This window comes from Elephantulus edwardii, unplaced genomic scaffold (genome assembly GCF_000299155.1).
Source record: "Elephantulus edwardii isolate Elephantulus edwardi_28Jun2011 unplaced genomic scaffold, EleEdw1.0 scaffold00101, whole genome shotgun sequence".
Lineage (NCBI taxonomy): Eukaryota > Metazoa > Chordata > Mammalia > Macroscelidea > Macroscelididae > Elephantulus > Elephantulus edwardii.
Genome location: NW_006399851.1, coordinates 4,956,927 through 4,978,363, shown reverse-complemented (window position 1 = coordinate 4,978,363; position 21,437 = coordinate 4,956,927). Strand labels below are relative to the sequence as shown.

The 21,437-nt window shown below is 40.7% G+C and overlaps 1 pseudogene; it reads left to right on the top strand.

The window, feature by feature from the left end:
- LOC102861896 overlaps positions 1 to 15,625 on the top strand; it is a 68,202-nt pseudogene extending 52,577 nt beyond the window's left edge.
- The last annotated feature ends 5,812 nt before the right edge of the window (positions 15,626 to 21,437 follow it).

Sequence of the window (21,437 nt, the reverse complement as noted above, 5' to 3'; positions counted from 1 at the left end):
TCACATAATGCTCTCCAGTCCCTCCCAAGTCAGATAGTGATTTTCAAAATAATTGCTCCTGTGTGCTGTGTAGTATTCCATCATGTGAATGTACCATCATAATTTCTCAATCCAATTGTGGTTGGACATTTTGGCTGTTTCCATGCTCTTGTGATGGTGAATAATGGTGCCATGTACATTGGCGTACAGGTCTCCATTTGTGCCTCAGTTTTCATTTTTGGGGGGTATATTCCAAGCTGGGTCATATGGAATTTCTATTTTCAGCTTTTTGAGGAAACACTAAACTGCCTTCCAGAGTGGTTGTATCATTTTACAATCCCACCAACAGCATCTGCTCCAACATTTATTACTTGCTGTCCTGTTAAACTTTGCTACTGCTACTGGGGTGAGATGGTATCTCATTGCAGTTTTGATTTGCATCTCTCTTATTGCTAATGATTTTGAGCATTTCTTCATGTGTCTGCTGGCCATCCAAATATCTTCCCCTGTGAAAAGTCTTTCCATGTCTTTTGCCCATTGTATAATTTTTTTATCAGTTCCAACAATTACCTTTTCTGTACCCCAACATACATAATTCCTTTCTCCTTAATGTAATTCCTTTTCTTTCTTCTATACCTACTCAACATAGGCATTAAAATCCACAGCTTTAAAATTTATTCTAATGCTGAAAAAAAGACAAAGTAGATTTGCCTCATACAGTTTGCAAGATTGTAATTTCGTGGAATTAGACTTCAATATATGTCTCCCACAAAGCAACTGGTGAGTTCAAACTACTGGTTTTTTTTGGTTGACATCTAAGAACTTTAACTACTGTACCACCAGAGTTCTTACTCTGGTATTTAAAAAGATATTTTTTTAAAAAAAAAGAACAAAACTCAAACTTATATACATCACATGGATCCCAACTCATTACTTTCTTCCTAAAAGACTTTCTGAAATCTGTAACTCTCTTTCTTTTTCTTTCTTTATTTTTCTTTTTAAGTATTTCTTTGGGTTTGTCCAGATAGATGGAAAACCTCATTAGGGCAGAATCACTTTTCTTTCTACCTGTATATCTTCACAACTAATTACCATAACTCAGCTAATGTTAGGTTAGTAAATGAATGAATGTTATGCTCAAGCTCATTGTCATAGTCACCTTATCAATCAATCATGTTGAAAGCCATAATGTTCGACCTTTCGTTGTATAATGTCTCTTTCCAAGGATTTGTCTTTCCCTGACAACATGTCCAAAGTTATGAGACAAAGTTTTACTATCATTGCCTCCAAGGACAACCTTAGTTGCACTTCCTTCGAGACAGTCTTGATCATTCTTTTGGCATTTCATGGGATATTCAGTGCTTTTCTCCAATTACAACTCAACAGCATCAATTCGTCTTCTGGAATCCTTATTCCTTATTTTTAGATGTATAGGAAGTAATTTTAAAAAACATGTCTTGGATCAGGCACATCTTAGTCATTAAACTGATATCCTTGCTCTTTATCACTTTAGAGAGGTCCCTGACAGCAGATTTCCCCAATGCAACTTATCTGATTTCTTGACTGCTGTTACCATGGGTGCTGTGTGTGGATCCAGGTTGTGGTGTTAGCCTAAAAGTTGGCTTTTTCTTTAGCCATTATAGTTAACCACTCTGGTCTCCAACTGCCTTAAGTGCGGACACATGGTCTTGCAAATCAGCATGGTCTTGAAAACCAATAGCTGTGGGACTACGATAAGAGAAAGAGTACTCCTTACACTAGGCACCAAAACTTGAGGAAAGCGAAAAATGGGTACAGCAAGACTTGAGGGGAGTAGACTTGAAATGAGCAATACTTGTGTTGGCAAGACTTGAGGAAGACTGGAGTGAGTTCCTGGTGGTGAGACCCTGGTGATGGTGGTAGGAAGACTGTTGCATTGCTGAGGAGAAACTGCGGCAACGTGTAAGCAGAGAAGCTCTGAGACAAAGGCCACAGTTAAAGGTATTTGCTGTTCTTGAAAAAGTTCTGAGACAATCCTTGCTGGATAATTTGGATTTGACTACAGAACTGAAACGAGAGCCTGAACTAATTGAGGAATTGTGCCTTGAAACTTGGCCAAAACTCTAGTCTCGCATTGGGTAATAGTCTTTGCCTCTCCCACTCTGCAATTTACTTCCCTAATAAACCCCATTCTCAGCACCACAACTGTAAGTTGTGAGTCAGCAATGGTATTGCTGTTGGTATGGCTCTAGAGCCACCAGGAGGCTGGGCTATGGGCTCTTTATCTGCTTTTTGCTCTGTGTTGGTGAGAGGCTGGCACTTTCAGAAAGATGTTCATGGCCCTGTGCTTCTACTCTTAAGACACAAGAAAATTAAATTGTTGACAACTTTAGTCTTTTTTCCATCTATCATGATGTTGTCTATTGGCCCACTCATTTGGATTTTTGTTTACTTGATATTGAGATGTAATCCACATTGAAGTCTTTGATCTTCTGAAGCAACTATTTGAAGTCTTCTTTGCTTTGTGCAAACAAGGTTGTGTTGTCTGAAGTGTGTGGGGTTGAAGGAAGACTAGCAAAGTGAAACGTAAATTTTTTCCAGTGGACCAAGAGCTCTCTTCAGGCTAAATGGACCCAAGCAGCTTCAGAACTCCTGCTTTTAATAGTATTTAAAACAAAGAAATAGTTATCAAAGAAAGGAGAACCTTAAGGATTATTTCATAGGGCCGGTATGATATATAAAAGACATTTATACAAATAAGATTTCTTACCTAGGACTAAAAGCAAGGACTATAATCTTTATTAAAGAAAAGCTTGGAAGAACACTAGAAGTCCTAATCCACAACATAAACAGTCTTCCAAGTATCCTGAAAAACCAGCAACCAGGAAAAGATAAAATAGATGAATGCAATCTTCTAAGAATTAAATCCCTATGCACATCCAAAACCCTCTCCAACAGGGTTAAAAAGGGAAGCCACAGACTGGGAAAAAGTATTTGGTAATGACATATCAGAAAAGGGACTTATATCCAGAATTTATAAAATACTTGAGTACCACAACAAGATAAATAATCCAATAGAAAAATGGGTACAGGATATGAACAGACATTTCACCGAAGAAGACATTCAGATGGCCAAAAAGCACATAAAGAAATGTTCAAAATCCTTAGCTCTAAGAGAGATGCAAATCAAAACAACTGTGAGATATAATCTGACTCCAGTCAGAATAGCAAAATTTAACAGAACAGCAAGCAACAAATGCTGGCAAGGTTGTGGAAAAACTGGAACCCTTATTCACTGTTGGTGCTAGTGTAAAATGGTGCAACCACTGTGGAAGGTGGTATGGCGCTTTCTCAAAAAGTTGCAAATAGAGATACTATTTGACCCAGCAATTCCACTACTGGGAATATACCCCAAAGAGACCATAACTGACATCCAAGCAAATATATGCACACCCATGTTTATTGTGGCTTTGTTCACAATAGCAAGGAGTTGGAAACAACCTAAGTACCCATCAACAATGGATAGAGAAGCTGTGGTATATTCGCACAATGGAATACTACACTGCGCTGAAAAACAAGGAACTCATGCAATATTATTCAAAATGGGTGACCCTGGAGGTCATTATGCTGAGTGAAGTATCTCAGTTACAAAAGGACAAATACTGCATGGTGCCACTGTTGTAAAGCAGGACTGACCTCAGGGTTTGGGAGAGAAGACTGAGAAAGATGGGTTCAATAATGTATACTGTACTGAAACAGATGAGGGAGAAAACTGTTTAAGAGGGTTATGTTATTAGGTATTTTTATCATGACAGGAGTTCAGAGCAAAGGCTGTGTAGTGGAATGGACCTGGGGGAGGGATTGTAAAACACTGAAAGAATTTTTCTTTTACTTTTCCAAGAGGGTAGTGTACTAGGGGGGCATGTTAGGAGGGGAGAAAAGTGCAACATGAGTGAATGGAAATCCAAAGTCTCTGTAAATTTTCATTAAAATTAATAATAACTTAAAAATAAACTAAAAAAAAATTGCTAGCACAGATATGGGCATCAACAAGGAACTGCCAGAAATTCAGACTGAATTGAGAAAAGCCTGTGGAATGCCGAATAAATTTCGCTGCTGGTGTTAGTTGAAAAAAAAAAAAACCAAAAAACAAAAAAAAATACAATTTCTTTGTATTCATGAACTGTGTTTTCTTATATTCGTAAGAACCTTATCAGGAACAAGTACATCTGCTTCCACGTTCAAGGAAGTACGTGTCTCAAGATGTATGAGAATTGTGTACAGTCTTCTATCTTGGGGGGGGGGGGCGCCTTGTGTACAAGACATATAGCCAAGTCCCAAGGACACATTTGCCCCTTACAGGTTGTATCATCTGCATAATACAGGTTATGGGTGAGTTTTTCTCCAAACCTGATGCCGCAATCTTCTTCATAAAGTCTAGTTTCTAAATTTATTTACTAAGCATACAGATTGAATAGTTATGGATAAATGATACAACTCTGATGCACTCATTTCCTGACTTTAAACCATGAAGTATTCCCTTGTTCTGTTCAGACAACTACTTTTTCATCAATGTTTAGGCTTAGCATGAGCATAGTTAAGTGTTCTAGAATTTCTATTCTTCTCATTGCTAGTTAAAATTTTTTATGATCCACACAATCAATGCTTTTTAACAGTCAATTAAGCCTAAGTAAATGTCTTTCTGGTATTTTGTGCTACCAGTCTAGATCCATCCAACAGCAACAATGAAAAGCTTCATGCATCAGTCTTTTCTGAACCAAGCTTGAATTTCTGGCAGTTCCTTGTCAATGTAATGTTCTAGCCATTGTTAAATAATCCTCAGCAAGATTTTACTTGTATTTTGTATTAATGATATTGTCTAATAATTTCTGCACTCTCATTACCAGTTATGCAATAAGAACAAATATGGATCTCTTCCAGTGAGTAGGTCAGGAACCTATCTTCCAAATTTCTTGTCATGTACTAGTATCTAGGGCTGCGTCTATTTGTTGAAACGTTGCTAATTGGTATTCTACCAATCCCTGGGGTCTTATATTTGCCAATGCCTTTAATGCAATTTGAAATTCTTCCTTCATTATCATTGGTTCTTGATCAAATGCTATTTTCTGAAATGGTTTAGTGACAATCAATTCTTTTGATTCTTGTGACTGTCTATTCCTTTAATTTTCTTTTGATGTTTCCTGCATCATTCAAGATCTTGCCCACAGAATCCTTTAGTGTTACAACTTGAGACTTTTGAAGTTGTTCTTCATTTCATTCTGTTTGAGAAATATCAGGCATTTTCTTCCCTTTTTATTTTCTACCTCCAGGTCTTTTCACATTTAGTTGTAGTACTTTGCTTTGTTTTTTCAAGCCATCCTTTGGAATCTTCTGTTCATCTCTTTTACTTTAGCTTTCCTTTGTGTAAGTATCTTTATGTTCTACTGCATTTTCAGAGTCTATTTTGATACTGATTTTGGTCTTTTCTTTCTCCTCTTTGTAATGACCTTTTTTTTTTATTTTCATGAGTGATGTCCTTGATATTACCCTACAACTCATCTGGTCTTCAGTCATTAGTGTTCATGGTTTAGAGCTAGTCTTTTTTTAACCCATTTTTTTTGGAAGCCTAACTGTATTCCCTAAAGATTGAGAGCCTTAGAGACACAGAGGCAGGTCTCTGATTTCATCTCCCATTTCCATATCTTTTCAATTTATATGCAAAACAGATTATCCAGGAGTCTGGGCTCTATGAGGAGAAATGTGGCATCAGGATTGGAAGTAGACACATCAACGATCTGCATTATGCAGATGACAAAACCTTGCTAGCTGAAAGTGAGGAGGACTTGAAGTGCTTGCTACAGAGGGTCAAGGACAGCAGCCTTCAATATGGACTGAAGCTCAACATCAAGAAAACAAAGATTCTCACCACTTGGCCAACTGTTAGCATCATTATGGATGGTGAAGAGGTTGAGATTGTTAACTGCTTCAATTTGCTTGGCTCCACAATCAACACTCTTGGTACCTGCAGCCAGGAAATCAAGAGACAAATTTCATTGGGAAAGTCAGCTGTGAGAGACCTCTCCTGAGTACTGAAGAGCAACACTGTCAATCTGGAGATTGAGATGAGCCTGATATAGGTCATGGTCTTTGCAATTACTTGCTATGCTTTCTAGCTGGACAATGATGACTAGGAATTATAGGAGAATTGATGCCTTTGAGCCGTGGTACTAGAGAAGAGTATTGAATATACCATGGACTTCTAGGAGAGCAAACAAGTTCATCCTGGGAGAGTGAAGCCAGGCTGCTCCTTGGAGGCAAGGATTCTGAAGCTTTGTCTGACATACCTTGGACTTGTTGCAAGGCGGGATCAGTCCTTAGAGAGGGACATCGTGCTTCAGAGGGTGGAGGACAGCACATGAGAGGAAAACGCTCGATAAGATGGATTGATTCAGTGACTGGGGGAATGGGGGTAATAGCTGTGTCAGAGACAATGATATTGGCACAGGATAGAGCAGGGTTTAGGGCTGTTGTACATAGGGTCACTATGAGTTGCAGGCAACTCGACATCACATAACAACAACTGTTAACTTCAGCATCCAAGGATTCTTAGTTGGCTATACATGTGGGTAGATACTTTGGGGATTTTCCCCCCTAGTTCATTTATTCCAATAAGTTCTTTCTGAGTTTAATTGGGAAATTCAGCAAATAAACACACAATATTAAGACTAACAACATGTGGCACTGCTAGTCAGCATGCTCCATCCACATTGGTGTAGACAACAGACACCAAAGTCCTCTAAGTGAGTCGTGGGGCCACTGCATCAAGAGGGACTGTCCACTTAGAAATGGCCTGATTATTCAGGTGACAATGTCCTCTGTCTGAAGGTGATGAGAGTTAGAGTAACTGGCCTTTAAGCCTTTTCAAGCACCTATAGGTAGGCACATTGCTCTTATGATATATATAATATAGTTTAAATGCCTAAGAATCTCATTGCTTCCACAGAACCAGAGATTGATAAATTGTGGCCAAGATGGCCCCAGGTCTCCAGCTGCCTTGGAAGCAGCTCCTTGTTTATGTTCGGTAGATAAGTGATGCTATCATTCCTGGGAGGGTAGGAAATGCCAGAAGCTAGAGATCACTGGAGACTTTTTAAATTAGAATAGTGTGAAGAGATGTTAGAATCCCCAGCACATTAGAAAAAAAGGGGAGAGGGGGAGTACTACAGACTCCGCATTGGGTAATACTGTAATTATAGCTCCACTTAATAGCAGTTAATAATTGCTTACTGTTTTGTAACCCAAGGTAATGAACACTGTAGCTTTGCTTGTTTTCTTTAAGTTGACAGAATGCTAGAAAGAGCCCCTCTGGCAAATCAGGGGAGTTTTCTCTTTGTTTATCAATAAGAGAGGGTTTGTTTATTTGTCATGGTTTAATTTAGGTTTAAGTCAAAGGAAGCAGGGAGATTAGCCTTAAGAAAATCTTTGAGATTTGTAGTGAGCATATCTCAATACCTAAAGAACAAACAGATATGTCCTGGAGAAGGTGGAGCCAGAGTGTTCTTTGCAGGCAAAGATAATAAAGCTTCCCTCACATACATTGAACATGTTGCTATTGTTGTTGTGTGCTAGCCTGTCCGGTTAGAACCAACCCATAACTAAACCTCCAGTGGATTTTAAGGTGCAGTTAATTGCAAAGGAGGAAATTGTCTATCCTCCTGCAAAGCAACTAGTAGACTTGAACTACCTGCCTTTGGGATTGCAGCTCAGCTTCTTACACCAGCTATTCCTTGGAGAACACTATGCTTGGGAAGGTGGAGAGACAGTGAAAGAGAGAAAAACTCACAACCAGGAAGATTGACACAGTGACTGTAACAATGGACTCAAGTGTGTCAGATATTGTGAAAATGGCACAGGATCGGATAGAGGTCAGATCTGTTGTATTGAGTCATACTCAATTTGATGCTTCCTAACAACAACAACTACCTTTTCACAAGAGAATGAACAAATGAGTTCTGTTTTACTATCACACTCTGAGTTTATCTTTAGGAAAACAATATAAGAAAATAAATAACAATGGTTCTCTCAATCCTCTGTTCCAAATTATCGACATTTCTTTCAATCTTAAGACTTTAAAACCTACTGAGAAACCTCATTCAGTCTTAATTTAAAAAAAAAAAAGACTTCAAAACCAAAACCCACTGGAATTAGGTTGATTCCAACTCATGGCTATTCTATATGGAGCTCTGATAGCTTGGTGGTAAGGAACTGCTCTACCAATCCAAAAGCACCATAGTTCAAATCCACCAGCAGTTCAGTGAGAGAAAGATGAACAGTCGTCTCCTGTGTGATTTACATCCTTTGAAAACCTGATGGAGGGTCAGCTATGAGTTGATTCCAATGGTACATAACAACAACATATGTGTCCTGTAGGACAGAATAGAACAGCCCCATAGGCTTTCCAAGGCTGTCAATTTTTACACAAGCAGGCTGCTCTTTCTCTCACAGAGTCACTGGTATGTTTGAACCATTGACCCTTTAATTATCAACCAAATGCAGGTAAAAAAATTGTTTAGTTGTCCAAAGTACCAAGAAGACTATCTTACTACTCGATTAGATAAAGACTAGAAGAGAGGAATTTTAGGAGCTGAGGTTCCCTAGAAGATGGGTTGAAGAGGAACAAGAAGATTCATTTCCCAAATGTCATCACCCTCTTCTTTCCACAGCCTGAACTTTGGGTTGTTGTTGTTGTTGTTGTTATATGCCGTCGAGTCACTTGTGACTCATAGCGACGCTATGTACAACAGCCCTAACCCTGTGCTATGCTTTGCCAATCGCACTGCCTCCGACACACCCATCCTGATTACCCCAGTCACTGAATCAATCCACCTCACAGAGGGTCTTCCCCTCCTGCGCCATCCCTCCACCCTCCCAAGCATGATGTCCCTGTCCGAAGACCTCTCCCTCCTTACAACATATCCAAAGTATGTCAGACAAAGCCCCAGAATCCTTACCTCCAAGGAGCAGCCTGGTTTAACCCTGTCCAGGATGAATCTGTTTGTTTTCTTGGCAGTCCACGGTACATTCAATAATCTTCTCCAGCACCACAGCTCAAAGGCATCAATTCTCCTTCTATCCTCCCTAGTCATTATCTAACTCTCAGATGCATAACAAGTGATTGCAAAGACCATAGCCTGTATCAGACGCACCTTAGTCTCCAGAGTGACACCATTGCTCTTCAGTACCCCAGAGAGATCCCTAACAGCAGAATTTCCCATAGCAATACTTTTTTTTTTATTTTCTGGCTACTGGTGCCAAGGGTGTTGACCATGGAGCCGAGCAGACTAAAGTTGTGAACAATCTCAATCTCTTCACCATCCATCCTAATGCTGCCAATTGGTCCAGTGGTGAGAATCTTTGTCTTCTTGACATTGAGCTTCAATCCATACTAAAGGCTGCCGTCCTTGACCCTCTGCAGCAAGCATTTCAGGTCCTCTTCAGTTTTGGCAAGCAGGGTTGTATCATCTGCATAATGCAGACTGTTAATAGATCTTCCACACTTCTCCTCATAGAGCCCAGCCTCCCGGATAATCTGTTCTGCATACAGATTTAAAAGGTATGGAGACAGGACACATCCCTGGCATACACCTTTCTCAATTTTGAACCATGCAATATTTCCTTGCTCTGTTCTGATGACTGCCTCTTGGTCCAAGTATAGGTTTGTCATTAGCACGATCAAGTGTTCTGGGATTCCCATTCTTCTCAGAGTCAGCCATAGTTTGTTATGATCCACACAGTCAAACTCCTTTGCATAATCAATGAAACACAGATAGACATTCTTCTGGTATTCCCTGCTTTCAGCTAAGATCCATCTAGCATCAGCTAGAATATCCCTAGTACCATGACCCCTTCTAAGCCCAGCCTGGACTTCTGGCAGTTCTCTGCTGATGTGCTGTTCCAGCTGTTTTTGGATAATCTTCAGTAGAATCTTGCTTGCATGTGAAATCAATGATATTGTTCTATAGTTTCCACACTCTGTGGGTCACCCTTCCTTGGAATGGGAACAAATATCGATCTCTTCCAGTCAGTTGGCCAAGTGGTTGTTCTCCAGATTTCTTGGCACAACTTGGTGAGCACATTCAGGGTAGTATCTGTTCGCTGAAATACGTCAATAGGTATACCATCTATTCCTGGGGCCTTATTTTTTTGCTATTTCCTTCAAAGCAGCTTGAACTTCTTCCTTCATCACGATAGGCTCTTGCTCATACGTTACTTCATTAAATTCTTCTGTGTCTGCCAGTTCCTTTTGATACAGTGACTCCGTATATTCTTTCCATCTTCTTTTAATACTTCCTAGATCATTTAATATTCTGCCTAATGCATCCTTGATTATAGCAACTCGAGGTTTAAATTTGTTCTTCAGTTCCTTGAGCTTAAGAAATGCTGAGCAAGTTCAGCCTTTTTGATTTTCCAACTCCAGCTCCTTGCACATTTCATTATAATATTTTGCTTTGTCATCCCGTGCTGCCTTTTGGAATATTCTATTCAGCTCTTTAGTATATTGAATTCTTCCTTGTGCTTCGGCTTCTCTGTGTGTGCTCCAGTGCAATCTGAACTTTGGGTTACCATGTTGTAATCATTGTTAGGTAACATTGAGTTGAGTATGACTCAGAAACCCTGTGAACAACAGATATGAACCCTGTCCTACCCTGTACCATCCTCACCATCTCTGACACGCTCATTGTTGACAAGACCATTGCTGCAATCACTGTGTCATTCCATTTGGTTGAAGGTCTTCCTCTTCTTTGCCATTCCTCTACCTTACCAAGCATGATGTCTTTGTCCAAAGAATATCCTGTCCTAGGAACGTGGTCAAGGTATGTGAGATGAAACTTCGTCATCCTTTTCTCCAAGGAACACACTGACTTTACCTTCCTCAAGATATATCTATTTCCTAGGGAGCTCTGCTGGCTTAGTGGCAAGAAGCTGCACCGCAATCCCCAAGGTGCATGGTTAGAATCCACCAAATCCTCTGCTGGAGAGGGAGGAGCAATCTCCTCGTTATGCCAGTTGGATCTGATTTGATGATACACAACAAGAAAAAGGAAAAAGAAAAAAAGACATACCTGTTTCTTATTTTGGCAGTCTATGGAGTGACTATTCAGTACTCTCCTCCAACACAGCAACTCAAAGGCATCCATTTTTCTTCTGTCATCCTTATTAATTGTCCAGCTCTCAGATGCACAGAAAATCATTGAAAAGACCATGGCCTGAATCTGGTGCACCTTAGTCCTCAAGCTAATATTGCTACTCAATAATTTGGAGAGGTTTCTGACTACAGACTTTCCCAGGTCACTGTGTCTCCTTGTCTTCTGACTGCTGGTACCAATTATAATGATTATTAATCCAAGGAAGATAAAGTTATTGACAGTTTCAATCTTTACTCCATCTATCCGTAATGTTGCCTATCGATCTAGTGTTGAGAATATTTGTTTTCTTCACATTGAGACACAATCCATAGTGTCTTGGATCTCCCAATAAATAATATCATTTGTTTCAAAAAATTTCCACCGTTAGACTTGCATCTTACAAGAACTAAGTTGTTTCCCAAAAAGCTTAAGTTGAATATACATCTTACTTAAATTTTGGGAGTTCTGGTATCCACAGCATGATTTGGATCCACCAGCACCACTTTGGGATAAAGATGGGCAGTCTCCTCCTATTATTATTCACAAACTTGGAAGCCCAACAGAGGATCACTATTGAGTCAGAGCTGACTTAACAACTTAAGTTTTAAGTACTTGAATTTGGTCTCTTAGCACAATAGTTAAAGATGTACTTTGAGTATTTGATACATGCTCTTTGCTTTCATTATAAATGTGTACCATAAACAGGCTTACATCACAAGGGTGTCCACAGGAACTGTCATATTTGCTCCTTTGGGCTTGTTTGAAGACTCCGTTATAACTGGTTTATTTGTTTCCTCTCACTGTGAGATGGATGGGCAAGCTCCTCCTTTGTGATTACTGCCTCTGAAAACCCTAGGGGATGGGTCTGCCTTGATGGTACACGAAGACAACAACAACAATGTGACTAATGAGAACAAACACACCTTTTCCTCACAGCCCTGGAGACCAGAAATCTGAGTTTGGGATATTGTCAGGGCCATGTTTGCTCCAATATCTCCAGAGGAAGATCCCTACTTGTCTCTCTCAACTTCCGGTGGCTCTGGGTGGTTTTCCCTCAGATCTGCATTCTAACCCCGTAATCACATGACCAGCTTCACTCTGTGACTATTCTCTCCTTTTATACAATGCTCTCAGAGCAGATTAGGACCTGCTCTAGAATCACTCATGTTATTCTAGTTGCTAATATCGTCAAAGACTCTATTTTCAAATATGGGATGTTCAAATGTACTGAGAGATAAGCCTTCAACCTATCTTTTGTGAGAACATAATTCAATTCAAAACAATGTTCATAAGGCCTATGCTTCTAGTTGTTGTTGTTATTGTTTTATGCTGTCAACTTGAGTATGACTCATAGTAACCCTATGCACAGCCAAGAGCCAAAATATAATGTTCAAAAGTGAGAGCTAATTAAAATATTATTTTAGGGCCTATCAATTGCAAATTGATAATGTTCTAAAATCAACGTACATAGAACTTTTCACAATTGCAGGTCCATCCATTCATGAACCAATGAAGCACATACCTATAGATTATTATTCCCTTCAGAGATTTGATGTGTGTGCATTTCATAACTTACTGAACAATAATGCTTCCCTTTCGACATTAATTCCCATCTGGCTTTCACTACAATAGTCTTTTGCCTTTGCTTGGTAAAGGTTTGTGTTCTGAGTCTTATCAACTCTGCATGAGTCTCTCATGTCAAGAACCTCAGAGCTGAGTCCTGACCCTGATAGTGTCTAAGATACTGGCTGTTCTCTCTAGGATGAGTCCTAAGTGATAGGTAGTTCATCTTCATGTTTATCCACTTACATTCCATCTGTTTTTATGATACACAATTAGCAAATAAGCTTCTTTATAAGCCTTATCTTTAAAATGCAGATCTAATTCATTTCTGGAGAACTGGTAATCACAACCCAGATATGACCAATATCTTGATAAACAAAAGCAAAATCAAAGCCATGGCTGTCAAGTCAACCCTGACTCACAGTGACCCTAGAGGACAGAGTAGAAGCATCTTACTCCTTCTGAGTGGCTGGACTGATGGGTTTGAACCACCAAATTTTGGTTAGCAGACCTGTGATTTAACCACTATGCCACCAAGGCTTCTTAAACATTGATAGTCCTCTATATGATTATGTCTCTTCTTGAAAGCAGATTCTTACTACACTTGCTGAGTTACTCTTACACCTTTGTCCCCTAAACTTTCTGTTATGACTTGGTAATAGATGCAGCAATCAGCACATTAGCTGAAAGCAAATGCTTCTATCAGTCTTGGAAGCCTGCCCTCCTCCTCTGGTCTCCATGTAATGTGGATTTCTGTAAAGCCAATGCTATATTTCTTAAGCTACATACAATAGAGGTATGTTTTTTTAAGAAACCATTCTTAAGGCATTGTGAACGACCTGTGGGAACTACATCCTTGCAACCAAGGGAGTGGTCTCTTTTTATGTTTGCAAAGACTTCTGGCACTATCAAAGGTTCAGATCAAGAATGAAGTTCACTGGCTCACTGGCCTCTAACAAGCACAAGTGTCCTTTGTCCTTTTCCTGATGAGGTCATGTGGTGTGTCATGAGCCATTTCCAGGCTTTAGTTATTCAGGTTTTTTTCATTTTGTTTTTCAAAGACACATGCAGGAAGCAGTGCCAGAAAGAAAAGACTGTGGCTAAAATATTATCATTGACATCAAGGGAAACCAATTTCAGAAAGAGCTATTGACATCAAGGGAAACTGATCAGAAAGAGATACAGAGTGGCCTGCAGAGATCCTGACCTTTTCATCAGAGGGCTGTTTGCAGTCACAAACCAAGCAGGTCATTCCAGCTCAGCAGATTGTCTTCAGCACCAGTGCCAAATGCTATGAAGAGCCTTGGGCTGGCAGCCAACTCTACTCCAAAGAGCAAAGCCCATTGATGCTTTGATCCCAATAAGTAGGGATGGATGGCCCTTAGGGTGAAAGAGGGGAGGCTAGTCCATGCCTCACACACTTACATACTACGACAGGTATATACACCATGCATAACTCCCCACCAAGGCCCTGGGTCCAGATCTTCACTTGATTTCATAGAGATCTCAAATACCCTGGACTGGGTTGCTTAGTGAGTAAGGACTGAAACCAGAGCTTAGCTCAGGCCAGGTTACAAGAGGTACCACTGGGAAGTATATCTGCCATTGGTTAGGCTGGGGGCACTGCATACAATTAAGGTTTACCATGTGTCCACGATAAGCATGAATTGATATAGCAGATGAAGATAAATTAGAGACCAAGACATAACAGAAAGTATGTTGTTGTTGTTATGTGCCGTTGAGTTGTTTGAGACTCATAGAGACCCTATGTACAACAGCCCTAAAACCTGCTCTATCCTGTGCCAATCGCATTGCCCCTGACACACCCATCCCGATTACCCCAGTCACTGAATCAATCCATCTCATAGAGGGTCTTCCCCTCCTGCACTGTCCCTCTACTCTACCCAGCATGATGTCCCTCTCTAAAGACCTCTCTCTCCTTACAACATGTCCAAAGTATGTCAGACGAAGCCCCAGAATCTTTGCCTCCAAGGAGCAGCCTGGTTTAACCCTCTCTAGGATGAGTCTGTTTGTTTTCTTGGCAGTCCATGGTACATTCAATACTTTTCTCCAGCACCACAGCTCAAAGGCATCAATTCTCCTTCTATCCTCACTAGTCATTGTGCAACTCTCTGATGCATAACAAGTGATTGCAAAGACCATGGCCTGTATCAGGTGCACCTTAGTCTCCAGAGAGACACCGTTGCTCTTGAGTACTTTAGAGAGGTCCCTAACAGCAGATAGATTTCTCTAAAATATGGATTTGCTTGGGGGTGGCCCCAGTGCCAGGCATGTGCGCTCTACAAGCAGCTCGCCTCTTTCCTCTGAGTGTCCATGCCACCCATGGCCGAGGTGGCCGAGAATGAGCTGAGGTCATGGCTACCAAGGCTATGGAGATGCCTGACTGGAGGGTTCCAGAGGACGCGGGTCCCCAGCTGTACAGCCTGGCAAGTAGGTCAGCACGGCCGTGGAATCTAAAGACTGAGACTCAGCCATCCAAACTGGCTTTACAAAACTCCATAGCTACATCAAGGACAAAAAACGAGAAAGAGATGAAAATAAAGATGACCGCTCCTGAAACAAGCTACATGCAGCCAGGCTCAGGCCCATTTAGTGATTCTACCATTTCTATTTCCCTGAACATCTTCCACCGAACCCACCCAAGCCTGCCGTCAGACGTCTTCAATGAAGACATACCTGAGATGACTGTGTTTGTACTGTCTTTCGATGGATACTCTAGTGCCCAAAAGGATCAAGAACAGCTTTTGATATTAGCAAACATTCTGAGGGAAGAAGGCAAAGTTTTTGATGAAAAAGTTTACTATACTGCAGGCTAATATAGTCCTTTTCAATTGCTTAATAGAAATAATGAAGTGTTGTTGATTCAGAAAAGCAAAACCTCGAAAGAAAATGAATGAGATTGAAGAAGGTTCTGTTGCCAGGGGCGAAAGTTCTGTTTAATACAGACACCAGTGCTACCTGTAAGTCAAGTGTGTGTCTTCTACCTTGAGGACACAATGAATCGAGCTTGTTTCCAATGTGCCTTTTTAAATCCTGGAGCTTCATTTAGATACACAGATATGCTACAGAGGACAATGTACTATAACTATGTTATGGGTCATCTTTATTTTCATGAGAATTACATTGCTTCTTTATTTCAGATGTGTCAGTTTTTTCCTACTTGGGTTTCTATCAGCTGGATGTTGATTGCGCCCCCCTAGATCCTGTCAATAAAAATGTGGAAAATGTTAAAAAAATTAAATATAGGTTTAAGGAATTTGGCAAATTTGTTAAATCTATCTTGGAAGAAGTGCCACCAGAGTGCTTCTTGGAAACAAGGATGGGGGGACTTAGTCTTATGCTTTAGGCATGTTGTCAAGAAAGGCCAGGCCTTGGAAAAAGACATCACTCAAGCTGGATTCAGAAGATGTTCTGGAAGGTGGGATTTCACTGCTGACATCAGATGGTCTTGACTGAAAGCAGCAAATACAGAAAGGTGGTTACTTGAGTATTACTGATTATGCAACAGCATTCAACTATATGGATCATGGCATATTATGGATTACATGCAAAGAATGTTACACAGAAGTCTAGAAAATTCTAGAACCCTTAATTGTTATGGAATGTTGTGGAGGAAGGGAGGGCCTCTGGCCGGGACAGATTGCCTAAGCTCTGGATAAGTGCAAGCCTCCCAACAGCCCTTAAAACAGGGTAGAGAAAGCTCCCCTGTGTTTGGCTGTGCTGGCTTGAGAACACTCGCCACCTCGGAAGACGGCTGCCATGCGTTGTTGAGCTGGGAGTAGTCCGCTTGAGGTTGAGGTTCTCCTAACCAATCCACATGTCCCACGTTGATAAGCCCACCCTATCCGGTCTTCCTGTTTACATGCTTGTATGTAAGTGCACTGCAGCCTCCAGTAATATTGAGCTGGATGGATACTCTGATCCTCTCTTAGAGTGATGTATCTCTGTCGTTCTTACCCCTATCAGGGTGTCACTGTTAAGTTGCCAGCGAACAGACAGCGACACTTAATCATGCTCATGTGGAATCTGTACAAAAACCAAGAAGCAGTTGTTTGAACAAAACAAGAGGATACTGTATGGTATAATAAGGAAAAGTGGGGTTGTATCCTTTCACCATAACTATCCAATCTGTTTGCTAAGCAAATTGTACAAGAAGGGAAACCCATACATGAAGAAAAACACCAATCAAGATTACTGGAAGATTCATTAACAACCTGTGATACACAAAAGATTGTATGCAACCTTGCTTGCATAAAATAGATGAAGCATTTCTTGGTGGAGGTGAAAGACCTTCAGTATCAATTACAACCCAATATGAGAAAACAAAAATCTTCACGACTGAATCAGTAAACAATGTCACAATAAACGGAGAGATGACTGAAGTGGTCAAGGGCTTCAATTCACTCTACCCCATAATCAGTGCCCATGGAAGCAGGAGTCAAGAAGAGAAAAATATTGCAGTGGAAAATCTGCTGCTAACGGCTTCTGAAAGTGTTAAAGACCAAGGATATCTCTTTGAGGGAAAAGGTGCCACTGGCTAGGCCATGGTATTTTGCGAAGATCAAGGAATGCAGCCTTCATTATGGAGCATGTCTCAATATCAAGAAAACAAAGATTCTTATGACTGGCCCAAAAGTCAGTGTCATGATGGATGGAGAGGAGATTGAAACTGTCAACAGCTTCATCTTGCTTGGATCCACAGGAGTCAGGAAATAAGGAAATGCATTGTACTGGGAAAATCTGCAGTTAGGGACGTCTCTAATTTATTGAGGAGTAGTGATGTCAGTTTGAGGACTAAGGTGTGTCTGATTCAGCCCATAGTCTTTCCAATTACTAGCTATGCATCCAAGACCTGGACAATGAGTAGGGATGACAGAAAATGAATTTATGCCTTTGAGTTATGGTGCTGGAGAAGAGCACTAAACATCCCATGGACGGCTAAGAAAACAAACATATGTCTTGGAGGTGGTGCAGCTGGAGTGCTCTTTGGAGGCAAGAATGATAAGGCTTTGCCTCACATACTTTGGTCGTCGCTAGGAGGTGCTATTCCTTGGAGAGGGACATGATGTTGGGGAGGTTGGAGATTCTGCAAAATAGAGGAAGACCCTCAACCAAGTGGATTGACATGGTGACAGCTGCAATGGGCTCCAGTGTGTCATAAAGTGTAAGGATGGCACAGGACAGAACAGGGTTCAGATCTTTTGTTCATAGGGTCACTATGAGTCATGCTCAACTCGACAGCACCTCACAACAACAATATATGCACATGAATGTTAGAAACATGGACTTAAATTCTTTTAATCATACTTCTCACAGTTGTTTGGCCTTGATTTCATTTTCAATGAAAACTCAGTTTCTGTATTCTTGAAATTTTTATTTTGACTTCTTTTTTTTCCACTTTGGTCAAATTGGTTTTCAAGTCATGGGTCACTGTAATTTGTAAATCAGAGATGCTGTATTTAATGAGCTTTGTAATATTTGACACTATCTGCCGACTACTTTTATAGCTAAAGGCTAGCCTGGCTGTAGATTCAATTATTGGGTGACATTTCTTTCCCCTCAAAACTTTAAAGACACTGTGCACAAACACTGTCAGAACCAGTATTCAGTTATCACTGTGAGTTCTCTGAGGCCAGACTGGGATCTGGGGTGCTGCGGTTCCACTCATCCCCTTAAATCATCCTCTAGGGGTCAATACTTGCTGATGTTTCGTCTATCTTGTTGAGGCCCCTACTCTGCCTTCCTAAGGTGATAGTGACCAAGCCGTGAGATGATTCCTTTTGTCTCCACTGCATTTGGAAAGCCAGTCATTGAAAACTATGGAGCACAATTCTACTCTAACACATGTAGAATCACCATGAGTCACAATAGATTCAAAGGCAGCTATCTTTTTATCACACATCCTAGCACATGAACAGAACAAACTGTGTAAATAGTTATCTTTTTTTTAGATTGTATGAATTATTTATTGAGTATGGAATGTATTGAGATATATTGAGAACTTGATTAGAATAGTCCAGGACTCAGGATAATGGACTAATAAAAGCCTAACCAAATTTAGTAAAGGATCAAGCCATAGATCTTAATAATAATAATAATGAATATTGACTGGGAGCTTCCTATGTGCCATGCAAGGCTTTAAATCATCTACATAAATTGTTGTTGTTAGGTGCCATCGAGTCAGCTATGACCCGTAAGATCTGAACCTTGCCCTATCCTGTGCCATCCTCATCATCTCTGACACAGCGGATATCACTGTGTCAACTTGTCTTGTTGAAGGTCTTCCTACTATCTCAGCCCTAGAAAGAGGCACTATGATTACCTTTATTTTGGAATGAAGAAATGTGTCCATGGTTGCAGTTATTAAATTGGTAGCCTCATGGCTTGAACCCTGGAAAACCAGAAGGCACCCTCGCATCCACATTAATTGTTATGAGAGAAATGGATTGTTCTCTACCTTGACTAAAGTTTACCAGACTGTGGGTTCAAGAGAACCACACATGTGAAGTTTGATTAGAACTAAGAATGAACTTTGTTCTGTAGAAGCAAAATGCCTTTCATCTGACCAAATTTCTGCACAACGTCCTGGGTAGAAATGATAGCTGTGCACCAATGACCTTAAGACACACCCTTGAATCCAACCCAAGGCAGACCTCCTGAGGTCACAAGCCAGGAATGCGACTTAAGGAGGTGCAAGAAGCCTGCTTTCACTTTCCAAGCACAAAAAAGCACCTGCCCTGTGTGAGGAAACAAGCTTCAGCTGAGGCAGAGGTGAGGCGAGCAGAGGGAGCAAATGCACGTGCCCTGGCCGGCCTGCTCAGCTGTGCACTCTCCACAGCCCAAGGACGGTCCATGTGCCAGACAGATTAAGCTCTCCGGGAATTTGATACTGTCACTCCTGTGAGGGAGTTTTTCCACTGCTCTCTACTCCAGCGAAGCCTGTACTGGCAGAGGCAATGAATTGAGAGAGTGGCTAAGTATGCAGAGTCCTTGGAGGTTAAAATTCAGTCTGTCTGAGAAGAGAAGGCATTTTGCCTTGAGTCTGTCTGGATTTCTAATATCTGCTGCAGACTATTCATCATACAGTCCAGACTCCTGGACGTCTTTGAATTGTTTTTTATTTAATCAGGTCTCTCAAACCCCCTAAACACACACACACACACACACACACACACACACACACACACACACACACACTCTTGCCTGCTTCTCAGATTTAAATTATTTTTAAAGACAAACAATGGTTTAACCTGGACTATACACCCTATCTTGAGCATGTATGACATTTTGAAAACTGAAAATAAGACGACTTTTCCCCCTTAGGTTTTCTGTTTAAGCGTTGATCATTCTAGATTTTTCACCACCAGGAATACTATGGGGAAGATTGGAATACCTCTTTTTCTCCAAAACAATTTCTGTCAAATCCAAGTGGGTGGGAATTTGTCCCAGAAATTACACTTTAATGTTAGATATCACATGTTATAATGTCACCTGTTTTTACTGTGACCTTCAGCTAAAGCAGTTTAGATCATTTACAAAAAGGAAAGCAATCTGACGTCCCTCTCCTCTTGACCCAGTCACAAACCTGTTTTCACATGCTTGTGAGGACTGAATATAGTTTATTTTTTGGAGATGACTGTCTTCAATATGGATTACATCTCAACATCAAGAAAGCAAAAACCTTCATCCTTGGACGAATAGCCAACATCATAATAGAGAAGTTGTCAACAATTTCATTGTACTTGGTTGGATCCACAACCAACACCCCTGGTAACAGAGCATTATGCAAAGTGAACTAACTCAGTCTCATAAGGACAAATACTGCATAAGACTGTTATTGTGAAAATAGAATGATAACTAGTAAACTATGTATGGGAACCCAAGGGGAGAAGGCGTGGGAGCAGAGGAGTGAGTATGGATAGGGGTAAAACCACAGGGTTGCACAGTTTGGTGGGTGGAGAGAGGGGGTGAAGGAAATGGGAAGGATCCAGGTGAAAAGATGGGCAAAGTCCAATAGTAGTTATTTTTCTAAACCAGCATGGGCATGATTGTATAAAACACAATATGACTGAAAAATAGTGTAAAACCCACTGTATGTGACTTTTGTCAGCAAGTCAATATAAAATTTAAACTAAAAACCTATGAGAGAAACAAAAAAGAAATCAAGACGAGTTGCATTGCGAAAATCTGCTGTCAAAACCTCTCCAAAATTCTAAGGAGCAAGAATGCCAGTTTAAAGACAGATGATGTGCCTGAGCCAACTTGTATTTTCAGCTGCTTCCTAGGCATCTGAAAGTTGAGCAATGGATGAGGATAACAGAAGAACAGATGCCTTGGAATTGTAGTTTTAGAGAAGAGTACTGACTATCCCATGGACTGAAAGAACAAGTCTATCTTGGACAAAATACACCAAGGTGCTCTTTAGAAGCAAGGGTGGTGAAACGTCATCTCACCTACTTTGGGTACATTGTCAAGAGGGGCCAGTCCTCAGAAAAGGACATCATGCTGGAAAGGATGGTCAGAGAAAGAGAGATTGGCACAGTGACTATAACAATGGGCTTGAGCACATCAGAGAAGAAGCTGCAGGATAGGGCAAGGGTCAGATCTGTCGTTCGTACAGTTGCTATCAGTGGTGGTGGTGGATTTTAGGTGCCAACATGTCAAATCTGACTCATAGCAACCCTATGAACAACAGATCTGAACCCTGTC